We start from the raw sequence: 17,004 nt of genomic DNA on the forward strand, positions 1-17,004 counted from the left end.
CTGCCCTCCCTCATCAAGTTTTAATCTCAGCTGTATATGAGCATGTACAATTAGCTTATATATTTAGACTTTCTCAGTTATTCTCTAAGGGATCAAATCTTCCTAATGTCCTTTCACCTCCTACCTGAGGTGTTAATATTCCTTCTCTCCTCAGTTTTCCTCTAGTTATACTTACCCATGTAATATTGTATCCTTTTTCTGTCCCATTCCTCCTAGTAAAAACAATTTTTAAAAACAAGTCTAGAAATATTGAAAGGAATGAAAACTTCTTGAGAACATTTATGCTTTGTATTAGCAGTTCATGGAGCCTATACATGGTAGGTACTTAATAAATGTTCTAAAATTTTTACTGTTTTTTTTTAAAGTTCTGAAATGGGTTGCTTTTTAAAATATATTTATTTCAAAGCTCCTTTCTTCCTTTTTCTTTCCCAAATATTGAATAAATTGTTTATTCAGTCAATATAGTTTTATTTATTTTTTTGATTTTTATAAGGCAATGGGATTAAGTGACTCGCCCAAGGACACAGCTAGGTAATTATTAAGAATCTGAAGTCAGATTTGAATTCAACTCAGGTCCTCTTGATTCCAGGGCTGGTGCTCTATCCAATGTGCCACCTAACTGTCCCATATTTGATATGGTTTTAAAGGGCTTTGCACAATGACTGGTGTTTAGTAGGTGCTTATTCCCTTCCTGCTTACCCTGTCTTACCTGGATCAATGGAAATAGTTTCTCTAATTAAAAACCCTAAAAGGCAGCTCTTTTAAAAATTTTGAAAATGGTAACTTCACCCAAAGATTTGTGATAGGGAAGAGGTTTTATAAATGGACATAGAACCTGATTGGAAGAGAAAAGACTATGCATTTGAGCTTTCTGAATGCATCTTGGTTTCTTCCTTCCCCCTCCCTGACCATGTGTAATTGAAACCTTTTCCTTAAGGGGAGTGAAGGCAAAATGCCCACCTTGCCTTATTCTCTACCTCCAACCCCTCCTCCCAACCTCAGTGAAAATTCCAAGCCAGATAGAATCTGTGATATCTCAAATAGTCCTGTCACTTTTCAGGGTCATCCCCTGGGGACACCCCTCCTCCACCTTCCAGTTAAGCACACATTTTCTGCATAGAGAAAGGAAGAACTGGGCTCCTCAGGCCTTCATAGTTGCTCCATTTGAAGTCCATATGTGCCTAGGTTAAAGGCTTTGTTGTCCACTTGGGGCCATAAGCATGGAACATCAAAAGAAACATTGTTGGGTGGTGGAGGGGAGAACATTTAAATAAAAGAATCCTGCCCGCCATGGAGGCGCTGAAGGCTTTTCTTTAAATTTTCTCAAGGGTTTAACCTGGGCCCAGCCATTTGCTGACCTACTGCAGTGAATTCTCCCCCCCACAATAGAACCACCCACAAGTGAGAATTTCTGTAGCAGTCTGAATTTTGTTTAAGCCTCATAGTCTGGACCTTTCTCATACTCTGAATCTTAAATTCTCTACCTTGGCATATTGACACCATTCGGTAGCAGTGCATTTTCAGCTAATAGAAGAGCTAATAGCCTTTTTTTTGCTCTGTTTCCCCCCCCCCCTCCAATCTTAGAATCACACATTTCCATCTTAAACAAAAACAACCTTAGTCTTGTTAGGAGGGACAAAATTAAAAAATAACTCTGCTAATTACTTTCATTCTATTTTCGTTCCTTGCAATATTTCTAGACTTGTTTAAAAATTGTTTTTACTAGGGTACTAAGTTTTTGTTTTTAAAGAAAGCAAAATGGGAAACCAATAATTTATCTTCCACATATATAGAATATAAATTCTATAAATACTCCTTGAAATGGAGACTTATTAAAAATAGTCAAAATGGGAAGCAGAGAGGAAGGGTGGGAAAGTAAGGGGTTGGAAGGCAGAAGACTTTGTTCAAGTCCCAGCTTCCCCTCTTTCTAGGTGTGAGCTGATGCTCTAATTCTCAGTTGTACTAGAATGATCTATGCATCTCCCAGGTTCCTTTTAGCCTTGAAGCTTGTATGAAATTCTAAATATAGTGACCTTCAACCTGAACCATCTCTACAAATCTTCAGGCCAGACTCTATATGAGATCATGTCCCTAATCCTAAGAGATCATGTCCTTGTCTATGGCTTTAATTGTGCTTGTATTCCTGAGGGTATTGGTTAGGATAGACTTTTGGTCCTTCCCATTTAGATAAGATGGGGGTGTTTAGAATAACAAAGCATTGTCATTCCAGTTTAATCCACAAATTTTAATTAAGCACCTACTAAATTCCAAACTTCGTGCTTGTCCTGGGGGACTAAGAAAGAAAAAAAGAAACAATTCTTTCTTCCTCTTTGCCTCAAAGAAGCATTTAACTTTGAGGAAGGTACCAGAACAGAAATAAATAAGCATAAACTGTTTAATTCAGGGGTGGGAAGCAAGAGAGATCTTTTGTAGGAGTACTTGAGCTGAGCATCAAAGGGATTTGGTGGTTCTGTGGCCCACAGGTGATAAGGGAGCACACTGGATATAAGGGGAGCATCACCTGATCCTGTTTGATTGGAACATAGCCTGGGTGAAGGTGAATAAATGCATATTAGCCTGGAAAGATGGATTGGAATCAGATTATCTACAGAGTGTATATGTAGAAGTAGTCCTTGAGATAGGAGAATCTGAGTTCAAATCTATGTGAATTTGGACAAACCACTTAACCCTGATTGTCTCAAATCTAGGGTCATCTCCAGTCATCCTGATTCATATCTGGCTATTAGACCCAGATGACTGTGGAGGAGAAAGTGAGACTGGTGACTTAGCACAGCACCCCCTCACTGAAATACAATTCACTTTCTTTATGGCATCATTTAGTTCCCTGATGTCATGATCTTTTTTGAGAATGAAGGTCAGTGAGGCAGCTAGGTGGCACAGTGGATAGAGCACCGGCCTGGGAGTCATAAGGACCTGAGTTCAAATCAGGCCTCAGATACTTAATAATTGCCTAGCTGTGTGACCTTGGACAAGTCACTTAAACCCATTGCTTTAAATAAATAAACAAAAGAATGAAGGTCAAACATTTATCTTTAAAGACTGTCAGCAGAGAGCTCAACACTCAGTGATGTTGGATTGAGGACATTCATGTTCTTTTTCTTTAATTTATGATGCTTATACCTTGTGTAAACTTGAGTAGAGACAGTACTTGAGTTCTCTGGGACTCAGTTTCTTATCTATCTATCTATCTATCTATCTATCTATGGCTATGGGGTTAAGTGACTTGCCCAAGGCTACACAGCTAGGTGTCTGAGGCCAGATTTGAACTCAGGTACTCCTGACTCCAGGGCCGGTGCTCTATCCACTGCACGGCCTAGCTGCCTCTGAAACTCAGTTTCTAATCTATAAAATGGACTATTTAGATTCTCAGGTTCCATCTAGCTCTAAACCTTTGATCCTGCTTGAAGAAGAGATTGGAAAAATAGAATTTTAGTGAATTATACTTGAACAAGAGAAAGGTGTTGTAGATGTAGACAGATGTGAATGGCCAATTGGAAGTACAACTGAGAACTCCCACTGACAACAGGTTACTGGCCCATGTATTAAGAAATGAGCCATCTGAGAGATTTGAACCTATAGGGATAGAGACTGGAGAAATATCATTTTTAGATCTTGTAATTCTATAATGTGGTTGAAATAGGAAGGTAAGAATATAGATATTTATTAGATAGATAGATAATTGACAATCTTTCTTATATATTATGAACTAGGCAGTTGAAATCTTCAGGTCCCTTTATATTTTAGTGATGGTAATAATATTATCATTATTAGTAATTATATCAGTTCTATAGTTAATAACAATAAAAGGTGTGGTCTCTGATCTTGAAAAGCATATAAATATAGGGTATCTCAAGTCTTAGTACAGTTTTAAGCTTTATTAGTTATTAAGGCTCAAGTAATAATAAAAGCTATTATTTTATAATAATAGTTATTAAAGATTTAATAAGCTATTAAAACTTACAACTTCACAAAGACTTTTGGAATGACCTCTGTTTGTGTGTAATGCATATGCATATGTATGTACTTTTCATGTCTATTTGGTGCCATCCATTCAAAATATTAGAAATGAACAGCTCCCCACCTGTATACCTATGGGATGAAAATTTCCATAGATAATAATAATGTATCTCAACACAAACAGTAGATATACTGTTTCCTGCACTCAGGAATTTATTCAATAAAAGAACAAAAAGTTGCATGTAAATCAAAATTTTATATACATCATATATTTGCACTGGAGGTTGTTTATTAAATCTTCTGTGATTCTTTTTGTAAAATAAATAATTAAAAATTGTTTTAAATCCCTTTGCAGACATAGTTAGTCTACCCACATAATTTATGTGTTTTTCAAGATTGGAACATTTCCCTAAAATACAGTAAGAGCTATATTCTACATGTAGAAATATAAAATAAAACTTTTCTTCCTTTGGTCTCACCCCTACCACAGTTTCCTATAGATTGAACAAAATCTAAAGTCATCCCATGTGTTGAGTAGCAGGGAATATTTTTCCTTCACATACTGACCTCTCATGTGCTTTTTTTCTTCTCGTAGCAGACATAGAAGCAGTGTGGCCCACACCATCTTAGGACAACCCATATGCTTACACAGAATATTACCCAGAAAATGGGGGAGACACTTGGATTTGTAGGGCAGCAGTCTGCTGTCTCATCCACAGAGTGTCATTCTCTCACAAAACTTTTTTTTTTACTATTGTTCTTTTTAAAAAATTAATATTTTATTTTCTCCTGGTTATATGTAAAAATAATTTTTAGCATTTTAAAAAAATTTTGAGTTCCAGATTCTCTCCTTTCCTCCCACTCCATTATTCCTGATTGTCTCCCAAAACTTGTAACCAATCTTGTATGCACTAATAGAGGATAAAAGAGAAATGTAGAACCTAAGCTATTGCCACTTCTTACCTTTGTATCTCTGATGGAAAATTTACCTGGTTCTCTTGAGGTGATAGACTGAGCCAGAAATATCCTAACCACAAGGACCTAGGGACAGAGGCCAAACCAAAAGTGATTGTGTGTGTACTCACGTGCAAGCAGAAAAATGATTGAATGAGGCCAACACCCATCACTGTGTGTTGGGAAACCTCACGTCCAGATGTGGTTAGAGAGGTTCACAGATGGAGACAGTCCGATGAGTGAGATACACGCACACCTAGACAGTACTCTACAAAAATCAATAGTAAATGGAGGTGAAAGGGGGTCTGAGCTGGGCTTTTATTGAACGCAGACAAAGCGGAATAGCTTTTTCAAAAGTTCCTGCTACATGTTAATAGATCCTTTGTGAAAAGTACAGTACAAGATTGGGAAGAAAAGTCAACCAATGTGTAGTGATTTTTCCTCCTGTCCAGCACCAGCTTAGGAACTCAGAGCCTGTGACCTCTGAGATACATGAAGTTGCTTTGACATTTCCTTCATCCCTCTGTATTTTGTTTTAATATTTAGAAAGCTTTGGCTTGGCCCTTCTTTCTCCCTCATCCCTTTCTTCTCTCCCTGCTTCCCCCACCTATTTTACAAGCCTGGCTATGGCTTTATTAGGAATTCCCTATGGTTTAGGGAGGGGGAAGGGAATGGAGATGGAGGGGAGAGGAAGACCACCTCCTCCCCAAGAATCTAGGATTTGGCTCATCACCCAGTGCTTACTTTGTTGAGAGGGGTTGCCTTGGCCTCTTTTATTATGCATCCCCCCCCACCCCAGCCCTCTGCTTCTGGGCAGTCTGAGGATGATTGGCTCCATCTCTCTCTCTCTCTCTCTCTCTCTCTCTCTCTCTCTCTCTCTCTCTCTCCTACGCCCCCCCTCTTCTGTTGTTTAGAGAGGGCCTTTTTTTAAGAGTGAGCAAAGAGGGCCTACAGCTCCCTCCTGGCCTCCCCTCTCTTTCCCCAGCCCCCTCCCCGACCAGGAGTTCATCCAAAGTTCGCATCCAGACTCCGAACAAAGTGGCGCAGACCTTTTCCTGACTCCTCACCCTTTGTCCTCATCACTCAGTGACAGACAGGAATCAAACGCTGAGGACCCAGCCAGGAGAGGAGGGGCCGCTGGTCAGGGGAGAGAAGCAGGGCCAGGGGGAGGGGAGAGAAGTGGAAGAGGAGGGAAAAGTTCCCACTACCTCCCCCACACTATTTAACAAGCACCGGAGTGGGAGGGGAGGGCAGGAGCAGTGGAGGGACAGGAGGAAAAGGAGGAGGAGGAGGAGAAGGGCCACAGCTGAGGAGGCCCTCACATTTCCAAGTTGCTTACAGACTTGCTTCATCTGGTTTCTGTTTGAAGGGAAGAGTTCATGGGATGTTAAATCTGTAAGGAATTCGGTAAAGAATGGGAAAAGAGCGAAGACAAGGAGAAGAGGATATCTTTTGTTTATATCCTATGGCAGACTTTCTCTCCAGCCACTCCAAACATTTTGCTCCTGGAGTAGGAAAACAAATTTTCTAAGAGTTAAGGGCCTCACCTTTTAGAGTTGGATTACTCTTTCCAGGGCACTGGAGTACCATTTAGCAAATGACTTCTTCCACAGTGCTAAATGATCCCCTGGTGCCCCTGAGAGCAGCCTGTTTACCTCCAAAAGGTGAGCGGTTTACTGCCAGAGAGGAGTTTATTGTCTGCGGTGGTGTCTCATTCATCCTCACACATCCCTGTGAGGTATTTAGGGAGAAGGGAATGTGTGGGAAACTAACAGGTTGGATTCGGACTCCTGTTGAGCTGGAATGAATTCCATTAGCCTAGGGAGATGATGAGACTTGCCCAGGGTTTCAGGGTGAAACACAAGTGGAAGTGAGTTAGAACCCACCACTCTCTATCCCCTAGTCCCTCTCAGCTCCTTGGCCCCTTTCTAAAGAAGAAAGTCAGTACTGAATACCCCTGGAAGATTCATCTGAAAAGTGTGATTCACAGAGAAATGCTTGGCTACCTTAATTGGAGAAGGGGAAGGTGGCTTGATGATCGCCCCAGATTCATGATTGGAGTGTCTGACACCTTATTTTGTTTTTCAGGATGATTGTCTTCCCTCCTCTTGTCAAACATCCCCTGCCTCTCCTTCCCTCGGATCATGGCAAGATCTCAAGTTCTAGGTTAGAGCAAAGAGAATGTATAGGGCAGTCTGAGCACTCAAATACTCAAGTGAATTATTGATCTCATTAATGTGAAGATTTCCTGAATAGAATCCAAGGAAACCTATACATTCTTGCCCAGTCTAGGTGTCTTGTCCATGTCTTCCCTGTGTTCACCATGAAGATTCCATCTAATGCATCAGGGAAACCCGTTTAATTTGTCTTCACATTGAAATGTTAGCACTGGGCCATTTGGGCCATTCATCAGTTATGCCTCACTTTGCTCAGACAAATAGCCTATCATTTTTTTCATTCACATCCATATATATATATATATATATATATATATATATATACACACAAGAACACACATACATACCTATATATACACATATATATATATACTTCTATGCACACATGTAAATATATAAATATAGTTATGTGTATTTAAGGATATATGTATTTGTATATATATATATATATATATATATATATCTTTTTTCCAATTCTTCTTCTTATTTCTTGGTTTCTAATATATATAGTAGCCTTATACTTACCTCAGGCTTTCTCTTTATTGTCTTCTTAACGTGATGGTCATTTTCAATTCTTCCAAGACTACTGTCCCATGACTTGCAACTTATACAATGCATGGTTGGATAAAGAGCAGTATGGTCTAAGAGGAAAAGGGAAGCCTTATCATGATATACTGAAAAAATGGAAGTGAGATTTGGGATTAGAACTCAAATCTTGGTTCTACTACTTAATAAGAAGATGGAAGGAAGGGCATAATATAATGAATAATATAATATAATATAATATAATAATATAATGAATAATATAATTTGCTAGGAAGACTTGGATTCAAATGCTACCTCAGACATCTGTTAGCTTGACAAAGAAGTCATTTCATTTCTCTCAGACTCAAATTCATCATCTGGATAGCAATAATTATAGCCATTAGCTCACTGGGTTGCTATGAGAATCAAATGAGATAGCATATATAAAATATGTTATAAAACTTAAAAGTTTTATACAGACTGTCTCAAAAGTCTTAGTGCAATTCTAAGTTGTTTAGTATTTAAACTGCACTAAGACTTTTGGAACACTCTGTATAAATTAGTATTACGTGTGGAACCTTAAATCTCTTAAACTCTCTGCATCTCAGTTTACTCATTTGTAAAGTGAAGAGATTAGATGGATAATCCCTAATGTTTCTTTAAATTCTAAACTAAGAACCTAAGTTATGAAATTTCCTTGTTTTTGTTCTAAGAGAGGATTGGAGAGATATCTTTAGTTTTATAAGTGGATCTATCACCCTCTCCAAAGAACCTACAAAGAAGGGTAATCATAGTCGTTCTTTGAAGTTGATTATGAAGGAATTCTAGAAATTGATAGCTGGAAAGACCTTTTAGATCTATTAGTTCAACTCTGTCATTTTATAGTTGAGGAAACTGGGGCGGCTAGGTGGCGAAGTGGATAGAGCACCAGCCATGGAGTCAGGAGTACCTGAGTTCAAATCCGACCTCGGACACTTACTAATTACCTAGTTGTGTGGCCTTGGGCAAGCCACTTAACCCCATTGCCTTGCAAAAAATAAAACCTAACCCCTGCCCCCCCCCAAAAAAACCTATATAGTTGAGGAAGCTAAGGCTCATTGAGGTTACAAATGATTTTTCCAGGTTCACACAATTAGTTGATAGCACAAATGAAGAAGAGAATCCAGGCTTCCTCATGCTGTAGCTATTATACAGCTTTTTTTTTTTTTGCTTTTTTTTTTTTTAGTTTTTGCAAGGCAATGGGGTTAAGTGGCTTGCCCTAGGTAATTAGTAAGTGTCCGAGGGCGGATTTGAACTCAGGTACTCCTGACTCCAGGGCTGGTGCTCTATCCACTGCGCACCTAGCTGCCCCCTATACAGTTTTATTTCTCAAAAGAATTAAAAAAAAAAAAACAACCAAAAGCTCTGTGACCTGATTTGAATTCCTAGTATGTGGTTATGCTGTGATTAGAAATATGATGCATTTTGTTCCCATTTAATAGAAAAATAAGACAATCCTGTATCATGGCTTTCTTTACAAAGTATTTTGCAATAAAAATTCATTAATTTGGTCTCTCTGATTTTGCTCTAGGAGAGGCTAAAGTTTACTAAGTGACTTGTTAAGTACATTTACAGGGCAATAGGGTTTAATGGGGAATATACAACCTGCCTAAGAGAAGAAACTTTAAAGATTTAGTAACATATATTTTGCATATAGCCATCATTACCTATTTACTGAAAAGCAAGTGTATTAGGTTCTCCCATGGTAATACAATGATTCCGATTTTATTTATATTTGGAAGTGATAGAATGGCATTTCTAACCTTAGTGAGAATTTTTAAATTTTATTTTAAGTTATTTTAAGTTATCCTTCCTCTTATCTGAAGCATTATTTCTCCTATTCTTCAAACAGAAAAAAAAGGAGCGATGACATAACTCACTTTAGATCTGTAGTAACATCACAATAAGGGGCCTGTTTATTCTCTGAATTTCAGTTGGTTTGAAGTCCTTCTTATATTGAGTTGTAAGCTTGGAAAATCAGACCCTTTGTAAATTGGGGTGCTATATTGTTTGTAGTCAGGCATGATCTAGATTCACAGCATTCTCTGTTGCACTCTTGGCAAGATGACAGGTATTGTTGTATGTAAGTATATGTTATCTATGAATCCCTAGAACAAAGCATCCCTATTTCATTGTGAGCCAGGGTGAAGGATTGGGTAGGTGTTTCATGAGGATTTGGAAGGAGAACAAGAGAAACTTCTCTTCCTTCTTCACTCAGTGATCTGATTAGTGCTGTGTTGATGGAAAAACTGGAGAATCCTATCTCAAGAATTCCCCTTATCCCTGTGTCTAAGCCCAAGAGTTAGAAGGGTCACTTTTCTTCAAGTCAACCCAGGACTGTAGGAAAGAAGTTCAGAATTTCAAATTGTAGACAAATTTCAAAGTTTTAGTTATTGGGTAGATTTGTAATTTTATCAATTTGGATGATCCCTCCAATTATGCAAGTTGCCTGCCCATCATATATGACTCTTGTCTATGATGGATCACAAATTGCCATAGCAATGGGGAGAGGGACAGAAAATTCATTATACAGGCTCCTAGAGGCCTTCCTTGGTTTCTCTTGACATCAGAAAGGAACTATTTCCTTATGAACTGACAAGCCCACCTTCTTTTTTATATCAGGTATATATATATATTTCCTCCTGTTGTTTGAAATTTCTCATTTGTTTTTGCTTCATTCTACTCCCATTTATCATGTTGTTTCTGCATTGCCCCCTAAATGGCATTTTCAGTTCAGAGACTATGATCTGTGTTCCAGAACCAAATATCTGTTTTGAAAAGATGGGCTGACCTTTGTTCCTTAGAGAAGCTTAGTGTTAATAAGAGAGCTTTACAATTTTCTGAAGTGAATGCAGTCATTCTCTGTTCCTTACTGAATTCTTCACCCCGCTCATAGGATCCCAGCCTTATGGTGCTAAGGCTGGAAGGGATATGAGACAATTATGTGCCTTTCCCACCCTGCCTCAACATCCTGTTGATGAGGAAGCTGAGACCTGGGAAATTTAAGTGACTTGCTCAAGGTCACACTTTGTGAGGAATCAGACCCGGAGGATCTCATATTCTACTGAAGGAGATAATAAGCAAACAAATTTGTACAAACAAGCTATATACAGGATAAATCAGAAATAATTAAAAGAAGGAAGTCATTAGAATTAAGAGGAATTGTGACAGGCTTCTTCTGGAAGAAGGAATTTGAGTTGACTTAAAAGAACCTATATTCTCTGTCTCAGATATCTGTAGCTATATTTATACGTATATCTATTTTTAGTGATACACACATACATATATATATATATATATATATATATATGTCAAACTGATGAAGAGTCACCCTGTTAATTTATTTTCATTATCTTCAGAATGTAGTAAGTCACAAGACAATGGAAACTTATAATATGTTTATTTATATTAGTGTTCTATTAGCTTTTTAGAATAATACTGATATTTTTATATGGCTTATGGTTGGCAAAACACTCATTTGAACCTCATAGCATTACTGATCTCATTTTACATATGGGGGAAACTGAGGTTCAGAGAGGTGAAGCAGTATAGGAGGAGGTATTATTTGAACCTGAGACTTCCCTGAATCCAAGATCATTATACCATGTTGCCCACATGGAACATTTCCTAGGACAAGAAATTATCAAAAAACTAGGAGAATCCTAGCCTGCTCACCCAGTTCTGAAGCATCTGAAAAGTTAATATTTTATTGATTGAAGTTGCTAAGTCTAGGCTATGGTTGTGACACTAGTGTTTTCTAATAATTTGGGACAGAAACTGAGAAAAGATGAAAGCTTCAGGGTATAGGACCCTGTGACTTCAAGGAGGGACAGATGGGAAGAGGAGTTTCCTTGCTGAGATTCTGGTGGGTACTTACAATAGGGTGGCCATTTTGGCAGGCATTTTGACTATCAGATAGCATTATGATTCCTTCCTCCTGCTCTTTCCTCCCTACCAATGCCTTTTGAAGTATTGCTGCTGCTTGATGAAACAACTCATTTCACTCCCTATCCCCTGTTTGCTTCTCTACCATGGAAACTACTACCTGGTTTTCTCTCCTGGGTATTCCTATTTGGAGGATGACCCCATATCCACTGGGACCAACACTAATGATACACAGACTTTAAAAACTTTGACTTTTAAAATAAGCTTTATAGACTATATCTATCAGATAGTCACTATATAATATAGATTTTGGGTCAACAGTAATCTATTTTGACAGCACTTCATTAAAAACATATATTGTTTTCTTTTCTTTTCTTTTTAAGATTTTTGCAAGGCAATGGGGTTAAGTGGCTTGCCCAAGGCCACACATCTAGGTAATTATCAAGTGTCTGAGGCCGGATTTGAACTTAAGTACTCCTGACTCCAGGGCCAGTGCTCTATCCACTGGACCACCTAGCTGCCCCTACATATATTTATAAGTTAAGGTGGACCCCCCCCCCCAATCTCAACCAGTACAGAGAAAAGATAGCATCCTGATGCTACTTACCTTTCTGGTGTCCTTTATTCACAATAATTTAGTAGGGTTTTATAGATAGGGAAGCTAGGGTTATTGTATGACTATGAAACTTAAGCCCAGAGTTTCAACTCACAGAGATTTACAAAGCATCTTTTATGTATTTGATATTTAGAATTAACACAATGCTAAGTGTACAAAAGACATAAAAGAAACAGTCTCTCCCCTCAGGTATCTTATATTCTATTAGGGAGATACCCATAGATGGAGTAAATTGTCTAGAGAAGTCATGTAATTTCACATAGCTAGGAAGGCTTAGAGATGAGATTTAAGCCTCGGCCCTTTCCCCATAGTCTGATTTTCTTTAGTATTGATGTTCCCTGAGGGAAGAGTGTTTTCAGTCAGTTTTTTATCTTGAAGGCCTGGATGATGAGACGATGAAAGAAGGTAAGTCTGCAAAGCAGTTTGTGCTCTTGGGACAAAGGTGCCTTTTACATCCAAAACCCTTAATTGCTGTTATATTATTTTAGTCTCTCCCCTGACACTGCACAATTGTTATGGATCTGCTCCTCTTTCTTCATGTCCAGTGGTCTTACTCTCTCCAGGCTAATTCATACTCCTAACTTTGGCAACTTCAAGGCCAGATGAATATTTTTTGTCATAGGAGGCAGTATAGTACAGGGAGGATTGTCTGTCTTCATCAAAGTAACAAAATAGAGAAGTGTTTATTTAAATGATCAGTTCTCATAGGTGACTTTATGGATAGTATGAATTTACCCATCTTTTTCTGTGATAGACAAGGAGAACATTATTAGGTTGCTGATGGTTTATATTCATTATTTCTTTCCCTTCTTCTAACTTCAATCTTATCTTAAATCTGTATATTTCTTTTTTCTGTATTATCAACTCACATTTACATGGTACATTTTGGGTTTGCAGAATACTTTCCAAGCAATTCTGCATGATATCACACATTTATTAAGTGCCTACTGTATACCAGGTATAGTACCTATTTCATTATCCCCAACTTTCCAATTTTCTGATATAGAAGATAAGAGTTAATGAGAAATTGAGAAGAATCTGAATCTCTCCTCTATCTTTGGGATAGAAATGAGATTATAAATTGAAGAATTACCTGATAATAGACTGTATTATTACTCATGTAGGTATATAAAAATTAAAAACATACACCTCGAATGTCTAGATGACCCTTCTCACTTTTTCCAATATCTCATAAGGATTTATAAGAAAATTCTCTTGGAAATCACTGAGACTTTAGAAAGACAGAGAAGAAATTTGGCAGCTGCTACTCACTCACTGGTATTAGACAAATAACTCTTAATGCTTTGATAATCCCTTCTGTTACTTTTTAAAATTTAATTCATGGTAAAACCTCAAGTGACTTATTAAACCAATAGTTTGAATTTATGTGTTGGGATGAGAATGACATCTTAGGATATGCCAGATTTACAGCTGGAAAACATCTTCAAGGGTATCTAACCCAAGTACCTCTTTTCTATAGATGGGGAAAGTAAAGCCCAGGTAAGCTGAGGGACTGATTTACCATGATGAGAAAGTATATCTTTTTATATTTTTAGTTTTTTGCAAGGCAAATTGGGGTTAAGTGGCTTGCCCAAGGCCACACAGCTAGGTAATTATTAAGTGTCTGAGGCCAGATTTGAACTCAGGTACTCCTGACCCCAGGGCCAGTGCTCTATCCACTGCACCACTTAGCTGCCCCTGAGAAAGTGTATCTTTAAGAAAGGCGTATACTTGTTTCTAGATTTTTTCTTGGAGTTCCATGAGGTATACTGTATTTGAATAGAAGAATCAGTGGGCTAGTTCAATTTGTAGTCTGAGGGATTCTGAATCACTGGGTCTTATGGACAAGAGTCTTCATTTCTTTTTATTTCTATATTCCCATGAATTAGAAATAGGGAAACTTGGTTTCTTTGCATACTTATCGAAATATTTTCCCCAGAACCTGTAGTTTAGGGGTAGGAAAACTGGGGGGACTGATATTAAACTCAAATCTAAATGGAGATCTCAAGCCACAAATGTTGTTTGAGCACAATATTAATTTACTAACTATAGTTGTGCTCTTCAAACATTTTGGTCTCTAGATCTTTTACCCTTTTAAAAATTATCGAGGACCCCCCCCCACCAAAGTTTTTGTTTTTATGGGATGCATGTGTCAATATCAATGATATTAGGAATTAAAATATCTTATTATTATGAAACTAGTTTTGACCTTGTGGTGGATCCTCTGGAAGGTTGTTCCCTGGTCACATTTGAGAATTGTCCATGGGCTAAAACTGTGTGTGTGTGTGTGTGTGTGTGTGTGTGTGTGTGTGTGTGTATGTGTGCACAAATGAGCTTATGGTTATATTGTCACATTTACAGTGAAACGGAATTTAGACATCATGTAATTTAATATCCCCCCTCCTCTTTCTTACATTCAAGTAAACTGAGAGAACCCTCCAAGAAGTTTAATACCCTGTTCAAGGTCATAAAGATAGGAAGCAGTAAAATAAAAATTTGAATTCAAGCTATGTGCTTCACATTTCAGTTCTGTTTAGTCTGTTCTGCATTAGACCATGGTCTCCCATTCCTAACTTTGCATTAGGGATTGAGTTCGAGGAAGGTTTGCAGGATATAAATATGAAGTTTGGCTACTGTTATTGCATGGGGAAAAAGTCCATTGAATTCCTCATATAAGATGATTAATGATGAATAAATTTATTGTACTTATTACAATGGGTTTGAGGACTGAAATAAATTGGGTAATGTTATCAGGCATTCTGAAAGAAGAGAAAACCCCTGACTTATTATGCCAGCTGTTGTCTACTGTTTCTGCCAAGTTGTCGGGGACCAGTACTTCTGAAGTCATTTAAGGTTTGGGTCATATAATACCTGCAAAAGCTGTAAAGCTCAGTTATCACCCACACACCCATAGAGTTACACAACTTTGCACTGGAGTGAGAAGTATTTAATGGGGATCACCAGAATATATACTTATTATTAGAGAATTCTTTGACCAGTAGCAATTATAACAGAGAATGAAACATGATTCCTATTGAAGGAAATAGCGTCCTTAATAATTGTACTGAAAATATATGACAGACAGTTATTAATAAGTCAATCTGTTTCTTTGGCTAGATTGTAGTTAAACAAATCTGCATGAGCTTTCTTAGCAGAGGGAAAGAGAGGGAGGGACAAAGTGAACAACATGAAAAGTGTGTGGTCAAGTGTCCTATATATATTCTACTCAACATTTGGGAATGGAAGGAGTAGAAAAATGAGAGGTCTTTATAGCCCTGCTCAGCATGTTGGAAGCAAAGCCAAGATGATGCTTCTTTTTGAAAGAGGAGTGGGAAGGGATATGAGCAACACCCAGAAGGAACTGCTTTGTTATGAGGCAGCAGGGAAGAGGCAACAGGGAGAAAGTAAGGGCAAAACTAAAATGTTAGAAGCCATGGCTACAGTTTAAAGATAATAGGTCTACCAGCAATATAAATAGATAAAACTTTTAAAAATATTTATTAGTGGTAAATATTGTGTTAAGTACTAAAAATTCAAGGAGGGAAAAAAAGACATTTCTTTTCTTTTTTTTAATTTTTAAGAGATCTTAAGAAGCTTATCTTTCAATGGAAGAAAATAATACATAAAAGAGTCTTGGGACAAAAGAGTTGGGGAAAATTCCTGCACATAAGTTAAGTGGGGAAAGTAGGGAGTGGAATTGGGAGAGCAGTGAGTATGGATAAGCTATGTATTTCCTGAAATGATAATTCCAGGCAGATATTTACCAATAAGTGGAGGGATTTCAGGACAGAGGTATCTCTGGCACAGAGTAAAGTCAGAATAATTAAGAATAGCCATGTGTTTTCACATTAGAACCCCCAAATAGACTTCATATCTTCATCTAGGAATGCTTTATTCCTCTCTTGGAAGGTTTATTGTGAATCTACCTTCCCTTAAAACTACATCTTCAGTAGTCAGTGCACATGACTATTTAGGTAACTTGGCACTGAATCACCAAGGTCTTACCCCATTCCCCTTCAATCCCACAAACAACTTGGGGACCCGAACTGTGATGGCAACCTGTTCAAGCAGCTATAAAGGGCTAGTTGTCAAATAGGATTATGACAATAAGGACAAAACTAAGTGACAGCCATGTCATCTTTTAATAGTTATGCCTAAAATATTTGGTTTAAGGAACAAGAAAAATTTTTTTTGTTTTTTTTTGCAAGGCAGTGGGGTTAAGTGACTTGCCCCAGGTCACACAGCTAGGTAATTATTTTAGTGTCTGAGGCCACATTTGAACTCAGGTACTCCTGACTTCAGGGTTGATGCTCTAGCCATTGCACCACCTAGCCAACCCCACAAGAAAAATTTTTAATAAAAATTAAAACTCTGTTCCATATAACTGCTTCCTATATAGAGAAAATTGGCATAGTAAATTAGAAATAACATTGAACTTCAAGACAGAAGATTGATATTTTAGGCCTTGCTCAGTCATATAACAGCAACAATAACAATAAAATTAACTTTCAGACAAATCTTTAAGATCTGCTTTGTGCATTTACATGAATTATCCCATTTGATCCTTAAATAACACTGAGATATATATTATAGTCATTAAGCTCCCCATAGTGAAGATGTAGAAACTGAGACTTATAGATATCAATTGAATTGTCTATGATCACACCTGGAAATTGGAGATGAAAGTTGAACCCTGGGTCTTGCCTGTTCCAAATTATCACTCTCTCCACTATGAAAATTTTTTTTTGATATTGGTAAAAAGAGAGTAGTAGATCCACTACTTACCCTCCCAGGGTTCTTAAGTATTAAATGAAACAATTAGATGAAACA

At 37.7% G+C, this 17,004-nt stretch overlaps 1 protein-coding gene and 1 long non-coding RNA gene across 3 annotated transcripts in view; both read left to right on the forward strand.

The window, feature by feature from the left end:
* The window catches only part of PBX1 (PBX homeobox 1), a 325,099-nt gene that overhangs the window by 26,726 nt on the left and 281,369 nt on the right, over positions 1 to 17,004 (forward strand). The window lies entirely within an intron of this gene.
* LOC141512717 (uncharacterized) overlaps positions 1 to 17,004 on the forward strand; it is a 64,225-nt gene that overhangs the window by 13,538 nt on the left and 33,683 nt on the right. Inside the window, exon 2 of the long non-coding RNA XR_012475583.1 lies at positions 1 to 17,004. This exon is cut by the window's right edge and continues 33,683 nt beyond it. This is a non-coding gene — a long non-coding RNA (uncharacterized LOC141512717).

The sequence above is a fragment of the Macrotis lagotis genome, chromosome 2 (genome assembly GCF_037893015.1).
Source record: "Macrotis lagotis isolate mMagLag1 chromosome 2, bilby.v1.9.chrom.fasta, whole genome shotgun sequence".
NCBI lineage: Eukaryota > Metazoa > Chordata > Mammalia > Peramelemorphia > Peramelidae > Macrotis > Macrotis lagotis.